The sequence below is a fragment of the Marmota monax genome, unplaced genomic scaffold (assembly GCF_021218885.2).
Source record: "Marmota monax isolate L192 unplaced genomic scaffold, Marmota_monax_Labrador192_F-V1.1 WCK01_AAM20220418_F8-fsc00068, whole genome shotgun sequence".
In the NCBI taxonomy this organism is placed as follows: domain Eukaryota; kingdom Metazoa; phylum Chordata; class Mammalia; order Rodentia; family Sciuridae; genus Marmota; species Marmota monax.
Genome location: NW_026692352.1, coordinates 3,654,601 through 3,678,581, shown reverse-complemented (window position 1 = coordinate 3,678,581; position 23,981 = coordinate 3,654,601). Strand labels below are relative to the sequence as shown.

The window sequence follows — 23,981 nt, the reverse complement described above, 5'->3', positions numbered from 1 at the left end:
ATTTGTGTTTTGGAGCTGTTTGTTACATAGCACAATTCAGCAGTAGCTGACCCATTATAGTTAACCAGGCCATTTTGTTTTTTGGAGAATTTTTTTCTGAAATGTCTATTTCTTAATTTGTAAATAACAATTAAGCCAGTACCATTATGAACCTTGGATAAAGGGAGAAGAGATGTAAATTTTGGGTCTCATGTGCTGAGGTATAAGGCAGGAGGGGAGGGAAAGAAACCATAAATGCTGAACATGATATGCAGCTATATCCTGCTGCTCTAGCTCTGCCTCAGATGCTTTGGGTCTATTCTTTGCTTTTTATAGTTTGACTTACTGCCATCGTCAAGGTTTTCCATACTTTCTATTCCGTTTTTCTGTTTCTTCTTGTCGCTGTAATTTTTTTTTAAATTTCCTATCCTTTTGGAAATAACTCATGTTTTCATAAACAATATATACTATGTAAAGAAATAACAGAATAAGAGCATTAGAGTTTTGACTCTGGCTTTACCATTTGTTAACACAGTCACTGTACAGATGTTACTTAAACTGTTTCCACCTCCACATAGGGGGTTAATAAATAACTTAGCAGTTATTGCTAAGTTGATAAATAAGTCAGTGTCATTTGTACATACAGTCATTTAGTAAATATTTACTGACTAAATTCTGAGAGATGCAATACTTTGCACATTATTAAAAACTCAGTGAATTCTAAAGCATTTTAATGATCATCATCCTAGAAAGTCACATTGATACCAAGTAAAAGGAAAAGAGAAGGGGGTTCCATTCCCATTTATGGAAGAAGGAACATAAGTGTTTTTCACTAGAAATCATGGAACAGCTTTAAGATTATACCATGGTGTAATACTTTATTGTGGGATTTATTTTTGCATTATTCTTGGCAGTGACTAGATAATATCAATGGACAGTAATTTTTATTCTATTTGAGGATATGAGTCTAAAAGTATAAGATTGCTTGTACTTTGTTTCCTCTTCCAATTAGTTTTTTCAAAATAGAAATCCAACTATATATCGTGACATTTAATATTATGAGTAATTGTAATCTTCTCTTGTAACCTTGGACAAGATGCAATAAGAACAGTGAAGCAACTTTTGTCTCCTATTATTTGGGCATTTACCTCCTACCAGACATTTTGACAGTGTTTCATAAAATATCTTTAAAACTGGTTCTAACAATTAAAATAATGCAGAGTTATATAAGTAAAATTTATTGTTTCCTTTATATTTTTCCAGATATACCCTTATATTTGGCATAATTTTTTACTTTTATGTGTATACTCTTTTTAATTTATATTTTTTTCCTTTATAAGAAAATAAGATTAGGTCAGGTGTGGTGGTGCACATCTGTATTCTCAGCTACTCAGGAGGCTGAGGCAGGAGGATCACAAGTTCAAGTCCATCCTGGGAAACTCAGTGAGACCATATCTTAAAACCAAAAAGTCTGGGAATGTAGCTCAGTGATAGAGCATCCCTGGGTACAATCCCCAGTGCATTGCCAATTTTCTTTTTTTAAAAAGCAAGATTAAGATGGAGGATATAGCTCAGTGGTAGAATGCTTGCCCAGCACAAGAAAGCCCTGGTTGGATGCCTAGTATCTCAAGAGGGGGGTAGAATTAAATTACATTCTCATTATTCTGCATCTTGTCTTCCTCCCCACCTTGCCCTTTCTTTCTTCTTCTTCTTCTTTTTTTTTTTTTTTTGGTGGTATGGAGAATTGAACCCAGGACCTTGTGCATGTTAGGCAAGTGCTATACATACACTGAGCTACAACCTATTCCTTTGAATTTTTTTTCTTTCTTTCTTTCCTTTTTCTTTTTCTTTCTTTCTTTCTTTTTTTTTGAAACAGGGTCTTACCAAGTTGCTAAGGCTGATCTTGAACTTGTGATCCTCCTACCTCAGCCTCCCAAGTTGCTGGAATTACAGATGTGATGCCACTGCACCTGGCTTCATTTGCCTAATTTTAATGTTGAATCTCTAGCACATATATGCTTAATTTCTAAAGGACATTTTTGAAAAAATATTTTTTAGTTGTACATGGACGCAGTGTCTTTGTTTATTTACTTTTATGTGGTGCTGAGGATGGAACCCAGTGCCTCACACGTGAGAGGCAAGCGCTTTACCACTGAGCCATACCCCAGCCACCTAAAGGACATATTTGAATTCTGTTTTTATAGGTTCATAGAATTTTAAAATTAAGAATTTTGGGGAGATGGGGGGTGCTAGGAACTGGATGATAGAAGAGACCTCTGAGCTATATCCTTTAGTCCTTTTTACTTTTTATTTTGAGACAGGTCTTACCATGTTGCCAACCCTGGCCTTGAATTTGTGATCCTCCTGCTTCATCCTTCCAGGTTGCTGGGATTATAGACAGACGTGTACCACTGTGCCTGATTCCTCCCAACCCCATACTGTGAATTGAACCCAGGTTTTCTTACATGCTAGGTACATGCTTTTCCATTGAGCTATACCCAGAATTAATTTTTCTTCTTTTTTCTAAATTAGGGTTTTTTTAAGTGACTTTACAATTGTTTGTAAGGTTTTTTTTAATTCATTAATTCAACAGTAATAAATAAGGCAATGGCCATAGTATTTTTATTTGAATGAAATAATATTTGTTCAGTATCTGCTGTATTCTAGTCATTGTGGTACACTCATTTCATAGGCTCATTTTAATTTTTACAACAACTATATTTCTTACAACAAAGGGAACTAGTTCCCTATGGTTGAATCTCCATGGGTTGAAATTGAGGAAATTTGTGATGGGGTAGTTTCAAGATACCCATTGTAACCCCTTTTCTATTCAGATGAGCAACCTGAGCTCCTAAAAAGCTTTTCATGAGCAAGTAGTACTACAGCCCAAATATCTTGGCCAGGCTGGAATTCCTTCTACTATCCCTAGAGTAGTTTGCCTTAGCTTTGATCTTAAAGTAATTTTAAATTAACAACGATAAGTGAAAAGTATGGTTGTATTTTGCTTGCAATATATTTTACTTAATAGGATGAGAAATTTAATATTTGCTTTTAATTTTTTAAAAAATGTTTTCTTCTTGAATTAGTTAAGCATGATTTGACCACATATATTTAAGTAAAAGTAGGCTATTAGACTATTAAGAGCTATTTTTTGAGGTTCTTTGCTTAAAAATACAGAAGTTCTTCATTTTATTCACTGTAATTTTTTTAATATTTATTTTTTGGTGTAGATGGACATAACAGAATGCATTTATTTTTATGTGGTGCTGAGGATCAAACCCAGGTCCCACCTGTGCTAGGCGAGTGCTCTACCACTGAGCCACAATCCAAGCCCCTCATTGTAATTTTAATAATTAATTTTTATTTTTTGTGGGCTGGGGAATAAACTTACACATTGCTAGGGAAGTGCTCTACCACTGAGCTATACCCTCAGCCCAAGTTCATCATTTTAATATATGTGAGTTTATTAATATTTTCCTTTAGTCATTTTTTATAATATAAAAGATATTCTCCAGTGTGAAGTGTGAAGTAAAATTCCAGTTTCAGTTTCACATATTTATACCCATATTACCAGTGTGTATTGGAAAAACAACACTTTTTGTGTTCATCTGCAGAGCCAGTGTCATTAATTCTTTATATATCTGTGGGTCTCTTTCTGAAGTCTTTTTCTCTTTTATTAGTATTTGTCACCCTTATACAAATACTATGCTATCAATTTATACAGTTTTCAAATAAAATTTGGTATCTGACTTAGCCAGTCTTTTACATTGTTTATTTTGACTCATTTAGGCCCTTTTCATTTTCACAGCAATTTTAGAATCATGTATCAATTTTTGCTAAAGACTAGTTGGGACTTTAGTTGGGATGGGATTGCAATTTATTTATAGGTTAGTTTAGAAGAAATAGACAACTCTTGTAATGTGAGGTGTCCATTTAATTGACAAATCTCTTAATTTTTAAAGGCACTCTATAATTACTTAGTAGAAGGTTTGAATACTTTTGTTAAATTTAGACCAGGGTACTTACTGTGGTTTTTAATGCTCCAGGAAAACTTTTTTTTTTTTTTTTAAATCCTTTAAGCTAGGTGTGTTTGAGAATTGAAAACTTGCATTTTAGAAATGTTAGGCATGATAACAGTTGGGGCAGACTCTGATGTCCATGTAGTATTTCCTGTACATTAGCATTTCCTGGTAAAAAACAAAAGTAATCATTCCTTTTGAGTTATATGAAAACTATAAATACTTTTACTTCAATTCAGGAGAGGTTTTGCTGTCAAATGAGTTAGACATAAACCTTGTCTTCACTTTGGATTTTGGAGTTGTGGACCTTTAGTATGATTTTTTTTTTTTTTAAGAAACCCAGTTTTACCAAGCTCAATGGTACACACCTATAATCCTATCAGCTCAGGATGCTGAGGCAAGATTGCAAGTTCAAAGGCTGGGGTTATGGCTGAGTGCTTGCTTTTTTCTTTTTTTTTTTTTAATACTGGGAATTGAACTCAGGGGTGCTTGACCACTGAACCACATCCCCAGCCCTATTTTGTATTTTATTTAGAGACAGGGTCTCACTGAATTGCTTAGGGCCTTGCTAAATTGCTGAGTTGACTTTGAACTTGCTATCGTCTTACTCAGCCTCCCAAGCCACTGGTATTTACAAGTGTGCGCCACCATGCCTGACTTAAATTTGATTTAGTATTCAACAATCTTGCTGGATGTGTGTATGTGCATGTGCTGTGTGTGTGTGTGTGTGTGTGTGTGTGTGTGTGTGTTGCTGAGGATGGAACCCAGGGCCTCATGCATATTAGGCAAGCACTCTTCTATTGAGCTACATTCCTAGCCCAGAAGTATTGTTTTATATAAATCATTACAATTTACTTACTTATTCTGTTAATGAAAAAGTTTTTTTATAATTATGAAAAATAATTGCTTTAAACATTTGAGTAGATAAAAATTTGAGTACATCTCTCAGATAGTTACCTAGGAGAGGAATTACCAGGTCATAAGAGATGTATCTTTTTGCCTTTAGAAGATATGACCAGTTTCCCAAAGTTGTTGTCCAGTTTCACACTCAGCAGTAGAATGTAAGTAGTTCCATATTTCTCCAATACTTGGTATTTCTAATTTTTAAATTGTAGCCATTCTGTCTATCAGTTAATCTTTGTTCAGGTTATGGATGGAACATGTATTATTTCCCCTTGTGTAGGCATTTGCCCAGCCTGGATGTTGCTTAGCCTCTTGGTTTATTTAATCCTATTAGCCAATAAGTTTCTGACCTGATTATAATATATGGTAGTTGACATCTAGAAAGATATTCACTCACTTGAATCAGATTTATTAAATCCCTACCAAACTTCATGGTGCCACTGTCAGAACCAGGACACTGAACAAAATAATAGATTGAATATAGGTTCTCAGCAATCAGAGATTAGTTTCCAAATCTTTCAAACAACCCACCCCCTACTAATAACATTGTGCATATTGAAAGTATGCACAAAATAAAAAATATAAATAATATTTTGAAATGTTTTGCTTATTCTCACAGTAGCATATTATCATTAATATATAAAAAGTTTAACATATATTGTAGGTAAGACTCTGTGATAGCAAACAAATCTAACATCTCAGTGGTTTACAAAAACAAATATTTTCATTTTGTTCATTTTGTAAGTCTGTTATGAGTTGGTAATGGCTTAGCCCAATATTGTCATCACATTGCTTTCATCTGGACTATGTGATGGAGTGGCCTCTATTTGGAATTTTTTTTTAATATAATTTTTTAAGTTGTTGATGGACCTTTATTTAATGTATTTATTTATATGTAGTACTGAGAATTGAACCCAGTGCCTCACACATGCTAGGGAAGTGCTCTACCACTGAGCTATATAACCCCAGCCCTGGGATGTTTTTTAAGTGGAAAAGAGAGCACAGCCAACCATACCCTAATTATTACAACTTCTGCTTGGAAGAAGTATTATCTATTTTTCCATTCATATTATATGAGCCACAGCGAGTCATATAATTCTTCCCTAGAACAGGTAAGAATAAAAAATGTGTGTGTGTGTGTGTGTGTGTGTATCAGCTTTATTGAGAAAGAATTCAGTCGTGCAGTTCATCCTTTTTTTTTTTAAATTTTTTTTTAGTTGTAGATGGACACAATATTATTCTATTTATCTATTTTTATGTGGTGCTGAGACTTGAACCTAGTGCCTCACACATGACAGATGAGTATTCTATCACTGAGCCTCAACCCCAGCTGCAGTTCATCCTTTTAAAATGTGTAGTTAGTGTATTCAGTTGTGCCACCATTCCTGCTATCAATTTTAGAACATTTTTATCACCCATAAAAGAAACCCATTAGCAGTCACATTCCTAATTTTCCACCAGTCTCCCCAATTCTGGGCAGCTACTGAATTACTTTCTTACCTACTCTTATCACTTAATATAAATGGAATCATTATTGTCTTTTGTGACTGGCTTCTTTTACTTAGCATACTGATTTTAAGTTCATCTGTGTTGTAGCATATATCAATGCTTCATTCCTTTTAATTGCTGAAAAATATACCATTGTATGCATATACTTATGGATATATCATTTTATTAATCAGCTAAGATAATTTTTTGTTGCTTAGAATTGCTGGTTTTTATGAATAGTGCTACATGAACAATTCATGTGCAAGTTTTTAAGTGGACATGTTTTCAGTTCTCTCATGTATAAATCCAGGAATGGGCCTTTGGTCACTCAGTTTTTAACATTTTCAAAGGAACTTCAAAACTGTTTTCTGAAGTGGATCCACATTTTGCATTTTTAGCAGCAACGTATGAGACTTCCAGTTTCTCTACATCTTTGCTAACATGTGGTGTTTACCTGTCTTAACTTTTTAGCCATCCTAGTCAGGTGGTAGAAGATATTTTTGGATAGCAAATAGAATGTACAACACTCAACTTGTCTGCCCATACCTACATAATAATGTATTAAAAATGTTTTTGTTGTTGTTGTTTTTGGTGCTAGGGATTGAACCTAGGAGTGTTTTACCTCTGAGCTACCTCACCAGCCTTTTATTTATTTATTTTTAATTTTATTTTGGAAGAGGGTCTCACTAAGTTGTCCTGGCTGGCTTTGAACTTGCAGTCCTCCTACCTCAGCCTCCCAAATCACTGGGATTATAGGCCTATACCACTATATCCAGCAAATCATTTTTTAAAATCAAATATTTTTCTCATCAGAGTGGTAGTTCTTTGATGGATGAGACCAGCTCACTCATCTGTTTCAATTTAGGGCCAAATGAATGAATGAATGAATGAATGTTAAAGACATGTTAAATGATATAGAGACATAACAAAAGAACTTTGTGAGGGTTTACCATGAGAAACAGTAATTTCACATCTGGAGCTCAACCATTTTAAAAGAGTTTTGAATGGCATATTAATCTGTTTTATGAATAGTGGAGTTAACTAAATCTCACATTAGTACCACTTTTGAGGTTAAGGAAATTATTTATAGTTGGCTATAATCTTCATAGTGTGCACACTGAGCTATATCCCCAGCTCTTTTTTTTAATATTTATTTTTATATTTGTAGTTGAACACAATAACTGTTTATTTATATGTCGTGCTGAAGATCAAACCCAGGACCTTGCACATGCGAGGCGAGCACTCTACCCCTGAGCCATAACCCCAGCCCCTCCCCAGCTCTTTTGATTTTAATTTAAAATTGGGGCTGGCCTTGAAGTTGTGATCCTCCTGCCTCAGGCTCCTGTGTACCTGGGGATATAGGTATATACCATAGTGCCAAGCACAGAACATGTGTTCTTAATTCAACATTAAAAAAAAAAATTGTAATGTCTTGGGGCTGGGATTGTGGCTTAGTGGTAGAGCACTTGTCTAGCATGTATGAGGCACTGGGTTTGATTCTCAGCACCACATATAAATAAAAAATAAGTAAATAAATAAAGGTCTACCAATAACTAAATTTTTTAAAAAATTGTAATGTCTTTTTTTAAAATAATATATTTGAAATCTGTGAAGACTATCATAATTTCTACTTCTGAGAATTTGAGAAAAATCCTCCGTTAAATAAATTTAGGGAGGAAGAACTTGGTGAAATTTAATAGCATAAGAGTTCTAGAAACTGTTGAGTTCCACATTCAGAGAAAAAATAATGTCATATGCTCTTTACCAGATAAAGCAGATAGTGTCCCTTTTTACTATGGAAGAGGGAATTGAGGGATGAGTAGGGAAAGAAAGGTTAAAAAAAAGAAAAAAAATTATTGTTTTTGAATGCTGTAGAATCAGAAATCTACAGCAAAAATATTTGAAATAACTTTAATTCTAGAGAAAATTGTAAAATCAGGTGTTAGAGGAGGTAACCTAAAAACTTCCATTTGGGAACTGAGTAACCTGATGACTTTACTTAAAAACAAACCCCCAATAATTTTGATAACTTAGGGTTAGTTAATAAATGCTACGAAACAGTGTTCCCTTGTCAGTGTTGTACTTAAAATCTGATGGATTTCTATCTTTAGCCTGTTTCATTATGCCATTGGATAGAAAAGAAAAATGCTTTACATATATGAAATGAGAATGCTTTGTATCCCTGCTTGGCCAGGCAGTATTTAACTCATGCTTATAAGTTAAAGTGGTCCAGCATTTATTCATTTTTGAATCTTATTGGTAAAGGAAAGTGTAGCCAATAGAGGAGACTTGGCCTGCACAGGAAGGTGGAGCTTTTCAGCCAGGAGAGTTTCTGGCGAGGATGGAAGGAGCTGTGTATGGTGTTTGAGAAATATACATCAAACACGTGTATGGGGGTGTGTGTGTGTGTGTGTGTGTGTGTGTTTATATGTCTCACACATATTGAAGTAGTGCCCTTAATGAAAACATTCTGCCTCCAGCAATTAATGAAAATAAAAAGAAAGAAAGAAAGAAAAAAACCAACTCAACTCTGCTTGTTTTTCCACATGACTGCTGAACAATTGCAGCTTCTACTAGGAGCCCTTCTCCTGTTCCTGGGAAAATACTTGGGCTGCTGGCATTTGCATAATCGTCTTTAGGGCTATTGTGGGCGGGCTTGGGCTGCTGACACAGAGCTGCAGACTGGCCACCTGTCCAAAACAAATGAACTCAGCCTTTGTGCAGTATTATCTGGTTCTCCACAGTGTCACTTCTGAGTAATGAATAATTTGATTAAAATATTATGAAACTATTATTTAGGAAATGTTTGTGTTGAATTTAAATCCTACATTTTGAAAAGAGAGAAATTTCCTCTTTCTTGAACTGGCATAACTGTTTTCATGCTCTTCTGGCATAGTTTGTAATTGCTTTTGTGAAATTATCCTCATGAATATTAATTAGGGCTGTGAGAATTTTAAAAGAAACTTTGAAGATGATTTGTATTTATCCTTATATAAATTATAAATTAAGTGTTGTCTAATGTTTTCTAGCAGAGCATTTCACTCATGTGGAATAATGAATTAAACATTTAAAGTAAACAAAGAAAGAAGAAATATCTAAGGTCTTGAAATAGTAACCAGTTCATCATTCTTTTTCACTAATAATCAATCCAATGACTCATACATGAATTTAGGAAGATTTTGTCCTCACAGCATACACATTACTATATTAACTAGTTTTATTAATCATCTACATTTAGCCTGTTATTACACATATACATTGAGATTATTTTTAATTACATATGATAGACTTACATGTGACATACTATTGACGTTTATTGTACATAATGATCAACTGAAGTGAATTCATATGTTAGAATTGTAATTGTTTTAGTCATATATAACAAAATTCAAATGTCAAATAAGTGCTCAGTGAGTTAGTAAACACGCTTTAAAAATTACTTGCTTGAGTTTGTTTTGCTTATCATAGTAATCACTTCTCCTAGTTTTCATTAAATATTTATTGAATGTGAATGAAAGATCCAATGCCACTAAGAGACATTGTCAACAACCTGTAGTAGTATATACATGTGATATATATAAATGTTTTTATTAATGCATAATAATGTGTTACATTCATTTTGACATAATCATACATGTGTGGAATTAATTTGTTCCATTTTAGGCTCTAGTAGTTCCTCTTTTCTTATCATCCTCTCTAACCCTGCTCCCCTTCCTCTACTGGTCTTCCTTCTATTTATTATTTTTTAATTGATGCTTTATGTATATACATAATGGTAGAATTTAGTGTAGTATATTTATATATGTGCACTATAATTTGGTCATCTTCATTCCACAGTTCTTCCTTTTCCTGTCTCTCTTCAGTCTTCCTCAGTTCCTTTTCTCTACTCCACTGATCTCCCTTCTAATGTCATGGGAACCCCCCTCCTTATTTTGTTCTAGCTTCCACATATGAGAGAAAACATTCATCTCTTGACTTTCTGACTGGCTTATTTCACTTGGTGTTACATTCCCCAGTTCCATCCATTTTCCATTAAATGCTATGATTTCATTCTTTTTTATTGCTGAGTAAAACTCCATTGTGTATATATACTGCCTTTCCTTTTCCATTCCTCTGTTGATAAGGCATTGGGGCCAGATCCACAGTTATTGATTTTTACAATAGCTGTTATGGTTTGCATCTGGAATGCCCCCCAAAAGTCTCATATGTTAAAGGCTTAGTCCCCAGTGCAGCAGTGTTCAGAGGTGGAAAAGTGATTAGGTCATGAGGGCTCTGACCTAATTGGTGAATTAATCCATTGATAGCTGAGTGGACTACTGGGAGATGATGGAAACTATGTAAGAGATAGGCCTAGTTGGAGGAAATAAGTCCCTGGGTCCCTGCCCTGGAAGAGTTTTATCCTGTTCCTGGCCCCTTCCTTACTTGCCTGTGTTCTCTTTCTCTCCCCCAATCTCTGCTTTCTGGCTGCCACTAGCTGATAGCTTCCCTCTACCACACTCTTCTGTTATCACATTCTGCTTTACTTTAGGCCCAAAGTGATTGAGCCAGTTGACCATGGGCTGAAGCCTGTGGAAATCAGGAGCAAAATTAAATCTTTCCTCCTTTAGGTTGTTTGTTAGGTATTTTGGTCACAGCAATGGAAAGCTAACTAACCCAACAGCCTTTTGAGATATATTGGTATTGTCCTTGTTATATAATAAGACTAATTTTCAAGAGTAGTTTTAGTTTGATAAATAAATTGAGCAGAAAGTTATAGAAGTGGGCTCATATACTCTTGTTCCATTCAGGCACAGTTTTCTTCTCTGTCAACATCCCACTCCTGTGGTATATTTGTTACTGTCAATGAGCCTGACACACATTATCACCCTGAGACCATGATTAGAGTTCACTCTTAGTATTGTACATTCTGTGGATTTTGATAAATGTAAAAGGACTTCTGTCCTCCATTATAGTGGTACATAATACTTACACATAGTAATTTTACTGCCCTAAGAACTATCCTCTGTGCTATTTGTTCCTCTTTTCCTTGAACCCCTCACAATCACTGATCTTTTTACTGTCTCCAGTTTTGCCTTTTCTATAATGTTACATAATTGGAATTATATAGTATGTGGCTTTTAGATTGACTTCTTTCACTTAGTAATATGCATTTAAGGTTCTTACACGTCTTTTCAGGACTTGAAGCTAATTTCTTTTTAGTGATGAATAATGCTCCGAAGTCTGGATGTACCATGGTCTATCCTTTATTTACTAAAATTCTGTCCATATTTTATGACTAATGATACTGAATCTGAGATCTAGTAAATTGCCCAGATTCACATATATAATTCATATGAAGTTGAGAATAAAATCCATCATCTAAATCTAAAAGTAGAAAGTTCACACATATTTGGTGAGTAAAAGATGATTTTATATACATGAATTGGTTTTTAGCAGCACCTATACTTTTGTTTGCCTTTGTGTATTGGCAATGTATATAAAAGTTTTCATGTGACTGTGGATTTATGATGATATTTTGAAGTTTAAATTTTTTTTTGCAAACTGCACAAATAGCTGTAGATTATTCCTGGAAAAATAATAAAGAATATATTGAAAATAATTTTGATAATGCAAGCACAAGCAAACAGAGCAAAGAGCAGAGATGAGGCTTCTTTCCAAAAAGCTCATGAGCTTAATTATAATGTAAAAACAAAGATAGCCCAAACAGACCTGAAATGGGTAAGGCAAAAATAAGTTGTAAGACCACTCAAAAATAGATTTATATATAGCTACTTTTGTACTGACGAACTTTATCCTATACTTGTAAGTCTTGAGAGAGTAACCATCAATATGTAATATATGAACCTTTACAATTAGACATTGGAAAAATTGTTTTATATGTATCTTATTCTTTTAAGTTATATTTTTATGATCTAAAATTAAATACACAAAGTATCTGGATATGTTTTATAACTAAATATACTTGTTTATTTATTTTAGGAGCATGTGTCCAAAAGTTGTTTTTACTAATGAATTATATAGTCACAAGGATTTGGAGATCTATATTCTAAACTGTATTAGTACTATTTTGAAAAGTTTCATGCCAACTTAACCGAGTTATTTCAGTGTTGTATCTTTCCTTTCCCTTTTACATTTATGTAGATATATGTTACCTTCCCTTCCTTTAGTGAAAGACTCATTCTATCTTTCTAACCAAGACCAGGCCTTCTGCTTTTGTGATTTTGACCCTAACACTTTCCAGTTTTGTTGACTTTGTTTTTATTATTCTCACCCATTTTCTTCTGGATTTCAGTCCCTCTTTTGCCACTAGCTTCTCCTCAGCCTATAAGTTTTTCTTCCATTTTTTAAATTAACCAATAAACGCTTTCCTTAAACATATCTCTTTTAAATCTTCTGCCTTCCCTTCATATTTTATTTCCACTTGAAAATTTATACTCAGGGCTCAGTGGTAGCGCACTTGTCTGGCATGTGTGAGGCACTGGGTTCGATTCTCAGCACCGTGTATACATAAATAAAATAAAGGTCTAACAACAACTAAAAAAAATAAAAAATAAAAAAATCCTATGCTCACTGAACTTTTTGAGGGTTGACAATACACAAGAATCACCTCTGTTCTTTCCAGAGTCCAGTAGGTTCTGTGGTATGGGGTAAATATTTTCTAAATATTTACCTAATGATGAATATTACATTATGAGTAACTCACAGTTCTAGTCACAAAGTCTCAGACCTGGCCCTGCAGAAAGTTAGGCTCCATTAGGGAGGTAAGACCTGCTTGTGAGGAATCAGCAGGAGACCAAGTCCAAGTAAAGGAGTTATTTCTTCCCAGTGAGCCAGTTGCAAACTAGATTGTGAGAAATAGATAGGATTTGGAGAAGAATGGTATTACAGCTTGAAAGTGATTGTGGATAAAAATAAAGTGTTTCTGAAATTATTATAAGGACAGATAACGTTGGAAAGAAGTAAGAAGATCCATTTGGGATATGCCAAGTTGATATAACTTGATAGAGGTAATGAGGTGAGTATTATTTTTGGTACTGGGAATTGAACCCAGGACGACTTAACCACTGAGCCATATCCCCAGCCCTTTTTTGTATTTTATTAGCGATAGAGTCTCTCTGAGTTGCTTTGGGCCTTGCTAAGTTGTTGAGGCTGGCTTTGAACTCATGATCCTTCTGCCTCAGCCTCCCCAGCCACTGGGTTTACAGGTATGCACCACCATGCCCGGCAAGCCAAAAAAATTATGTGTTGGAAAAAGAACTTTGAAGTAGAAGTCATTGTCATAATGTATATGAGTGCTGTCCCTCTTACTTAGTAGTAGTCTTGTGTAAGTAATTTGTTTCCTTAGTCCAAGAAAGTTCAACTGGATAAATTCTAAGTCCCTTTTAGAATCAGTCATCAAAATTTCTTTGTGATACATGGTATTGTATATGATGTTTCAGCTGGAAAGGTGACTGTCACTATTTCTGAGGGTCTGCACTGTGCATAACAAGTTTTGTAAAGCTAGAAGGAAATTAGGACTCCTATATTCAGAATATAAATTCTAATTGATAAGATAGATATACATAATAGTTAAAAATTATATAATATCATTAGAGCTAATCAGATTTATATAACTAAATGCCACATTCACGACATAATGTGTAAGGGCCCTAAATTTGTAGGAAGATATTAAATGTGGGATTAGAATAGGTAGAAAACATAGGTATATTGAATAGATATGGAGTAGGAGTACATTCTTTTTGTCCAGTGAAAGGATTTTATCAAAAATGCAGAGTTAAAAATTATAGCCAAAACTATGGAATAATTACAAAGTCAGTGGTTGCCAGGGGATAGGAGTAGAGAAGAAGGGACAAGTGCATAGAGCATAGAGGACTTTTTTTTAGGGCATTGGTAATACTCTGTATGATAATACGTCTGTTTCCAGTTGTGTTAATGTTTACCTTTAAAGCCTGCCTGTACTCAGTTCCAGGAAGCTTGGAAGACCCTTGTTTTGATCCCAGTTGTGCTCTTGGCTTACTTTCTTTCCTCTCCAAGCTGGTTCACTGTTAGCCTTTGGTTTCTTCATCTAACTCAGCAACACTGAAGTAGATACTATTGTTGCCTTTATTTTTGTGATAAAGAAATGCAAGATAAAGGCAAACAAATGAACTTACTAAGGTCCAGGAATTAAACTCAAGTATGTGTTCTTCACCACTATACCAGTGATTTCTCAATAGTGCTTGCACATCAAAATCACTTGTGAAGTATGTTAAAATAATAATGTCTTAACCCTACTTCTGGAGTCTCATTCAGCAGGTGACATTTATTCTTAGCGGCCCTGTGAAGTTATTTTTTAAATTTTGCTTCAAAAGTTCTTGTAGTACTTTGTACCCAAAGGATTTTCATTTGTATTTGTATTGTCGACAGATCAGAAGTCTTGCTTCTTCTGATTTTCAGTCCTAGTGTATAGGTATTCTCTTTTGTTACTTAGAAGTTCTGTGTCAAAGTTTACCTGATCTTTGATAAATGAATTAAAATACTTAATTTTACTTGAAAATTTGCAAATAATTCATTTTTTTTTTTTTTGCAAATCACTTTATTGAAGTTGAAAAGAAAGGAAAAACTTTAGCACTGTAAGGAATGTAGCATCAAAATAGTTGAAGCTTACTTTGACCTTTTCATTGAGTGCAATTTATCCACTAATAGAGATTTTGTTTTTCTCCCCCTTTGTACTGGGGATTGAACCCAGGGACTTCTATACAATAGCAGGTGTTCTACCACTGAACTACATCCACAGCCATTTTAAAATTTATATTTTAAGACAGGCTCTCACTATGTTGTCCAGGGTGGCCTCCAACCTTGTGATTCTCCTGCCTCAGCCTTCTGAGTAGTTAGGTATTGTTGATGTGTGCCACCCCATCTGACTATAGGATGTTATGTTTTGTTGATGTAGTCCCAAATTGAGATTTTTTTTTTTTTTTTAAGAGTAGGGAACTGTAAGACTATCTTATTAATACAAGCTTAGCTTCTGGTACCTAATTTTAAGATTGGTAGTAGTTTTTGGAGGATACTCATTTATGTTATGCTATAAGCTTAGATAGCTGGAAATTACTTTAGGAAGAGTAATATTTGTATCTTTGTGTGCCATTAAAGTCACCTTAGCTACTTGACAAATTTTAGCTTTGTGTTTTGAAGTAGGTACAGGCAGTTCTTAAAAGGCTTTAAAATTTTTTAGATTTAACTTATCTGTAAGTGTAGTTAAAGAAAACTTTAAAAGGAAGCAACAACTCTGTAAAAAGGCAATATATTTGCTAATAATGATAAATTGTTGTTTTTTTTTTTAATGTTTATTTTTTGGTTAAAAAACGGACACAATACCTTAAATAGAGTATTTTATGTGGTGCTGAGGATTGAACCCAGGGCCTCAGACATGCTAGGCAAGCGCTCTCCAACTGAGTCTCAACCCCAGCCCCTGATAATTGCTTTTTAAACTTCAGTTATTTCTATTTTTTTGCAATAGTTATATGCAGGAGCATCACAAGTTTGCAACCAGCTTCAACAACTTAGTGAGACAGTGTCTCAAGATAAGAAGTAAAAAGGGCTGGGGATGTAGCACCCTGAATGGGAGAGCATCCCTCAGTTTAATTCCCAGTACTATAAAAATAAAAAAAAATTAAATGACTAACAGTGCTGAATGTTCACGTCATAAGCAGTACTCAACATTATGTGTAAACCTGTGTTCTCTTTTTTCAGTCTGATCACTAAAGACTCCTTCACCTTAATTAATGAGAGCCCTATGTTAAAAAAAAGGTGTAAAATGAAAACTTCTGCCACAAGGAAGATACTGTTTAAGTACGAAAAAAACCCACAGACAGGGAGAAAATATTTGCAAATATGTATCTGATAAATTTATATCACCAAAACAAAAGAAGTCTTAAAAATCACCAGTGACAAAACAAACAACCCAATTTAAAAGTGGGTAAAGACCTGAACAAACAGCAAAGACACACAGATGACAAAAAAGCATTTGAAAGATGCTGGGTATCATCTTAGGAAATTGACAGTGAGATACCAGTACATACCTGTTTGAATGGCTAGATTTCAAAATAATGACACCACCAATATAAGCTAGAATATTGAACAACAAGACTTCTTCATTGCTAGTAGAAATGCAAAATGACACACCATTTTTGGAAGCTAAACACATTCTTATATGATCAAGCAGTTATGTTCCTGGACATTTACCCAAATGTGTTAAAAACTTATGTTCACACAAAAATCTGCCCACAAATGTTTGTAAGCCACTTTATTCCTAATTACCAAAACATGGACACAACCAAAATGTCCTTTAGTAGGTGAATGGCAGATAATGAAATATTAATCAGTGTTGAACAGAGCTATCAAGCCACTAAAAGAAATAAAGGGACCTTAAAATGCATATTACCAAGTGAGAAAAGCCAATATGAAAAGACTATACTGTATGATTCCAAATATATGTGGGAAAGAAGCAGAACTGTAGAGATAGTGAAAATATCAGTGATTGTCAGAGATTGTGGGGAGGAGGTAGAGAAGGAAAGGTTGAGTATATGGAATATTAGAGAATTTCAGTACAGTGATATGTTATAATAACTCAATGGTGAGATATGACATTGAGCATTTGTCAAAACTTATAAAACAGGGATGGGGTTGTAGCTCAGTGGTAGAGGGCTTGCCTAGCATATGTGAGGCAATGGGTTCAATTCTCAGCACTGTAAATAAATAAATAAATAAATATCCATCAATAACTAAAAAATATATATTAGAAAAACCTTATAGAACAGTACAGAATGAATCTTAATGTGCCAATTAACAATGTGCCAATATTATTTCATCAGTTGTAACCAACATATCACACTAATTATAATAAATGTATCATACTAGTAAAAAATATTAGTATTTAGGGAAACTGGTAGGAGGGACTAGTCAATTGTATTGTGTAATTGTTACATTCGATAGTGTATTGTATAATTGTTCACCGAAATGGAAAATGGGTCAGCTCAGCAATTATTTACTAAATACAGAAATGGGAAATGGGTCAGTTTAGCAATTATTTACTAAACAAAGACTGTGAACGACTAGGTTTTTATAGCCCCATTCTTTAAAGAACTTATAGACAGCTTTTTAAAAAAGTTTTTTTTTTTTAGTTGTAGATGAACATAGTACCCTTATTTTATTTTAATGTAGTGCTGAGGATTGAACCTAGTGCCTCACATGTGCTAGGCAAGCACTCTACCATTGAGCTACAACCCCAACCCCCTTATAGACAGCTCTTAGTCAAAACAAGTAGTGATTTGAGAGAGCATATAATTATATCTAAGTAAGTTGAGTGGTCTGAAATTATTTTAATCTTTGAAAGACCTGGATTTAGATGTAGGCTTAACTAGTTAGGTGATCTTATTCCAATTACTTAACCTTTTAAAACTTCCTGTGTATCTGCTATATAAGGTGGTAGTCATAAAAAGTTCATTAAGAAATGTGAACCATCTGATACAAAGTAAGTACTCAAATATTATTTTCTTTTTTTTTTTTAATTTTTTTTAAATTTTTTATTGTGGGTTGTTCAAAACATTACAAATTTCTTGACATATCATATTCCACACTTTGATTCAAGTGGGTTATGAACTCCCACCTTCACCCCATACACAGATTGCAGAATCACATCAGTTACACATCCATTGATTTACATATTGCCATACTAGTGTCTGTTGTGCTCCGCTGCCTTTCCCATCCTCCACCCTCCCCCCTCCCCACCTCTCCCCTCTCCCCTCTCCTCCCCTCCTCTCTCTCTACCCCCTCCACTGTATAACCCTGAGGGTCTCCTTCCATTTCCATGCAATTTCCCTTCTTTCTCCCTTTCCCTCCCACCTCTCATCCCTGTTAAACGTTAATCTTCTTCTCCTGCTCTTCGTCCCTACTCTGATCTTAGTTACTCTCCTTATATCAAAGAAGACATTTGGCATTTGTTTTTTAGGGATTGGCTAGCTTCACTTAGCATAATCTGCTCTAATGCCATCCATTTCCCTGCAAATTCTATGATTTTGTCATTTTTTAATGCAGAGTAATACTCCATTGTGTATAACTGCCACATTTTTTTTATCCATTTGTCTATTGAAGGGCATCTAGGTTGGTTCCACAGTCTTGCTATTGTGAACTGTGCTGCTATGAACATCGATGTAGCAGTGTCCCTGTAGCATGCACTTTTTAGGTCTTTAGGGAATAGACCAAGAAGGGGAATAGCTGGGTCAAATGGTGGCTCCATTCCCAGCTTTCCAAGAAATCTCCATACTGCTTTCCAAATTGGCTGCGCCAATCTGCAGTCCCACCAGCAATGTACAAGTGTACCTTTTTCCCCACATCCTCGCCAGCACTTGTTGTTGTTTGACTTCCTAATGGCTGCCAATCTTACTGGAGTGAGATGGTATCTTAGGGTGGTTTTGATTTGCATTTCTCTGACAGCTAGAGATGTTGAGCATTTTTTCATGTACTTGTTGATTGACTGTATGTCCTCCTCTGAGAAGTGTCTATTCAGGTCCTTGGCCCATTTGTTGATTGGGTTGTTTGTTCTCTTATTGTCTAATTTTTTGAGTTCTTTGTATACTCTGGATATTAGAGCTCTATCTGAAGTGTGAGGAGTAAAGATTTGTTCCCAGGGTGTAGGCTCCCTATTTACCTCTCTTATTGTTTCTTTTGCTGAGAAAAAACTTTTTAGTTTGAGTAAGTCCCATTTGTTGATTCTAGTTATTAACTTTTGTGCTATGGGTGTCCTATTGAGGAATTTGGAGCCCGACCCCACCGACTGTAGATCGTAGCCAACTTTTTCTTCTATCAGACGGCGTGTCTCTGATTTGATATCAAGCTCCTTGATCCATTTTGATCAAATATTATTTTCAATGATTAGTTATATATTTTTTTTCATGTGACAAGAGAAATGGAGGAAGAATGGCTCTCGTTTACCTTGAATGTTCAATCCCATTTTGGCTATTTTCTTCCTGGATTTCCACCTCCACTTCCAGATCACTACAGTCAAGCATGTGGGATTATTATTTGCTTGCTGATTTAATGCATTCTGGTTTCTACATTGGAGAAGGAATTGCTTTTACAGCTGTCTTCAGATCAAGCAGGCAGCCCAATTATGATAATATAACACTTTTTTTAAAATCATTTTAAAACAACAGAAACCAGCTCATGCCCATAAAAATGTACATGTCAGGGACCTGAAGAATAGGTATCAGATAATCTTTTCCTTGAAATATAAGTTTAATGAAAAAACTTTTTTCAAAAATTACAATTTTAAGGATGTTTTCTGACTCATTAATGTTCTAAATAAACCAAAACTATGGATATTTTACTCTAAAAATCCAGAAGTTATTTTTCTGTTTTTTAATGTTGTAATAAACTCCCCTAAATTCAGTCTTTAACACCTAATAATTTGATTATTTATAGAAAGATGACTGTAACTGTGTATCTTTTTCTTTTTCCCAAAATATAGGGAGAAGGAAACAAGAAATAGTTACAAAAGTGTAACTATCACTTTTAGGTTAGACAATCTACAGAAAAATAGAAAACAAATTTAAAATTATTGAAATTTTAGAATGAGGCTAAGTCAGTACATTCTATTTTGTCTCTAACGGGAAATTGCTTTAAGAATAAATAGAGGAACTCTACAGGACAAAAAAATTTTTTTTTTCCCCTGGGGGAGATGGTTTAAAAACTTTAAAATAAACCGAGTATTTATTATTTAACATTGGGTAGATTTGGCCTTGCTCCTCCTTAAAAGGATAATACCTTTTTTTTTTTAATATTTATTTTTTAGTTGTAGTTGTCAATCCCATTAATTAATTAATTAATTTATTTATTTTTGAGGTGCTGAGGATCGAACCCAGGGCCTTGCACATGCTAAGCAAGCTCTCTACGGCTGAGCCACAACCCCAGCCCCCACCCCAGGAGGACACTTTTTATTAAATAAATTTCCAAGTTATATACTCATATTGACAACAGCATTATGTAAACAGGACAGCTAACATGTTCTCAGACTGATGTCAATTTAACCCATGCTTTTATTTATTTATTTATTTATTTATTTATTTATTTATTTTTGTGGTGCTGGGGATTGAACCCAACATTTTGTGCATGTGAGGCAAGCACTCTACCAACTGAGCTATATCCCCAGCCCTAACACATACTTTTATGAAGTTGTCAGAATGATACCAGCATTCGGTGGAAAGCTGAGCATATTTTAGACAGATGACTTCTGTGTCTTTTCTGTATATTAAAGGCGACACTATGAGTTTTGTGTAAACAGAGTAAGTTGAGATGACACATCTGAATTATTATTAGAACTGTAACTTTCTGAGGAAATATCTTCTAAAATTTTTTTATGATTCTACTTTAAAAATGATAATAGTAATGATGCTGTTAATCTGAATTCAATAAAAGAAAGACATTAGCAGGGCTTTTTAAAATAAAAAAAAAACAATTTTTATGGAAAACTACTTTAAGGACAGAGATTTCCTGGGCACTAAAGAAGAATTCATTATGTAAGTAAGAAAAGCTTCAAAGAACAAATTGGATGTGTACAAGTTAACATTTGTTCCAATAACTCAATCCCACTTTCTCCTATTTTTTTATATCACCATTTTTTTCAGTTATGCCAAATTATTACTCAAATATGTACTTACTTCTTTTTTTAAGAAAAATCTTTTTATTTTTATAGATGGACACAATGTATTTATTTTGTTTTATTTTTATGTGGTGCTGAGGATCGAACCCAGTGCCTCACATGTGCGAGATAAGCACTCTGCCACTGAGCCACAACCCCAACCCATGCACTTGTTTCTGGACATCCTAATCTTGAATGTCCAGCTCCCAAAAGGGGACAGAGCAAAAACTAAAGAGAGAAAAAGGGAACTGGTCCATTGAGCACCTTGGAAATGACTCCAGCCTGAGCCTGATGTGCTTGAAACAGTGGGGGGAGAGGTGCAACAATGGCTTCCTACTTTATGTCTGTGCCTTCATGATCATAATGAGTAATCAGTGATCATAGCACAACATAGGATACTGTTTGCTCACTCTGGTTCTCCCTAACTGTATGGAAGCGTTACAAGAGCATATGTATGACTACTTGCTGCTGGGCTGGGGATAGAAAATGAATAGCCACTCCTAAGCTAAGACTGCAGTTGACCAAAACTGTCCACCATTAAATGTTCAGATCTTCTGTGGAAGTTGGAAGCTGTGTTAGTCAGCTTTTCATTGCTGTGACCAAAGTACCTGGCAAGCACAAACTAGAGGAGGAAAGGTTTATGTTGGCTCACAGTTTCAGACCATGGTTGGCCAACTTCATTGCTCTGGGCCAGAGGTGAGGCTGACTGTCTTGTTGGGAGGGCATGGCAGAGGAAAACTACTCAGCTCATTTGGCAGTCAGGAAAGAGTGGGGAGAAAGGGCTTTGAGAAGTTAAACCCTTCCAGGGCGTGCCCCCAGTTGATCTGTTTCCTCAAACTAGATCCCACCTCCCAGCAAATTAATCAGTGGATTAATTCACTGATGAAATCAGAATCCTCATGATCCACTCATTGCTTAAAAGCCCCACCTCTGAATTTTGCTGCATTGGGGACCATGCTTTTAATACTTGACCTTTTGAGGGGACATTCATATCCAAACCCTGCCAGAAGCCTTCAGTAGTCTTCAAAGTTCCAAAATAATTGCATCTGACACATTCTGCCAGTGTCTGTATAGGGAGACCTATTGTGTCTTCTACTCTGCTTGTTTCCCCAAATCCTCTCCTGTGATGTTCTAAGTGGTTTCTATAATTTTTGCTTAATCCCAATTTTGATTTCCACTTAACTATGAAAATGATGTTTCAAAAATACAAATTGAAGGGGCTAGGGATATAGATAAAGTAGATAAAAGTGCATGCCTTGCAATGCACAAGGCCCGGCACCATACACACAAACAAAAACTGATTTCTAGCCTCTTATATACATACCTGTAATCCTAATAATTCTCGAGGCTGAGGCAGGAGGATTATGAGTTCAGAGCCATCCTCAGCAACTTAATGAGGCTCTATCTCAAAATATAAAAAGGGCTGGGATGTGGCTCAATGATTAAGCATCCCTGGGTTCAATCCTAGCAATCAGAGAAATGCAAATCAAAACTACTCTAAGATATCATCTCACTCCAGTCAGAATGGCAGCTACTATGAAGACAAACAGCAATAAGTGTTGGCAAGGATGTGATGAGTCCCACTCATACATTGCTGATGGGGCTGCAAATTGGTACAGCCAATTTGGAAAGCCCTATAGAGATTCCTTGGAAAAGTGGGAATGGAACCACCATTTGATCCAGCTATTCCTCTCCTCAGACTATACCCAAAGGACTTAAAAACAGCATACTACAGGGATACAGCCACATCAATGTTCATAGCAGCACAATTCACAATAGCTATACTGCGGAGCCAACCTAGATATCCTTCAGTGGATGAATGGATAAAAAAAAAATGTGGCATATATACAAAATGGAATTACTCAGCATTACAAAATCATGGCATTTGCAGGTAAATGGATGGCGTTGGAGAAGATAATGCTAAGTGAAGTCAGCCAATCCCCAAAAAACAAATGCTGAATGTTTTCTCTGATTTAAGGAGGTTGACTCATAGTGGGGTAGGGAGGGAGAGCATGGGATAAATGAATTCTAGATAGGGAAGAGGGGTGGGAGGGAAAGGGAGGAGACGGGATTAGCAAGGATGGAGGAATGTGATGGACATCATTATACAAAGTACAAGTATGAAGACTTGAATTGGGTGTCAGCATACTTTATATACAAACAGAGATACAAAAATTGTGGTATATATATATATGTATTAAGAATCATAATGCAAAAAAAAAATCAAAAACAACAAAGTACATATATAAAGGCATAAAAATAATTAGCATGATGAGTTACTCTAGAAATAATGTAATAATTTGTGCCAAAAATTAAATAATGGTTTCTATGGAAATAAAAATAAATTATCTCTAGATTACTCAAAACAAAAACAAACCCAAACAAACAAAAGACCTTTTTATAGCATTCTGTTGTTTTTAGTATATCCTGTTACACTTGAGGTGTCTGTTATAATTGACATGAGGTGTCCTCCAAAAGCTCATGTGTGAGACAATGCAAGAAAGTTTAGAGGTGAAATGATGAGAGCCTTAACCTAATAAGTGCATTAATCCACTGATATGGATTAACTGAGTACTAACTGTAGGCAGATAGTGTGTGGCTGGAGGAAGAAGGCCGCTGGGGGCTTGTCTATATTACTTTGTCTCTGGTGAGAGCAACTCTTCTCTCTTCCTGTCTCCTGTTCCCTCCCCCTTCCTTCTTGGTAGCATTGTTATGAGCTGCTTTCCTTTACCACATTCTACCAGGAAATTCTGCCTTCACCTTGGGCCCAGAGCACTGGAGCCAACCATCTGTGGACTGAGACTTCTGAAACCATGAGCCCCAATAAACTTTTCCTCTTTTTCGTTGTTGTTGTTGGGTGCTTGGGCACAGTGTTCTTCCTGGTGTTCATAGTTTATTCCTTTACCGACTCTCTA

At 35.2% G+C, this 23,981-nt stretch overlaps 1 protein-coding gene across 4 annotated transcripts in view; it reads left to right on the top strand.

Annotated features, from left to right (window-relative positions):
* Positions 1–23,981, top strand: part of Fchsd2 (FCH and double SH3 domains 2) — a 237,498-nt gene that overhangs the window by 66,544 nt on the left and 146,973 nt on the right. The window contains exon 1 of one of the 4 annotated variants that reach the window (XM_058578527.1): positions 5,038–5,059. The exons of the other annotated variants lie outside the window; for them this stretch is intronic. The gene's annotated coding sequence lies outside the window, so the exon portion shown is untranslated. Of the gene's footprint in view, positions 1–5,037; positions 5,060–23,981 lie in introns of those variants that run through there. 4 annotated transcript variants of the gene reach the window in all.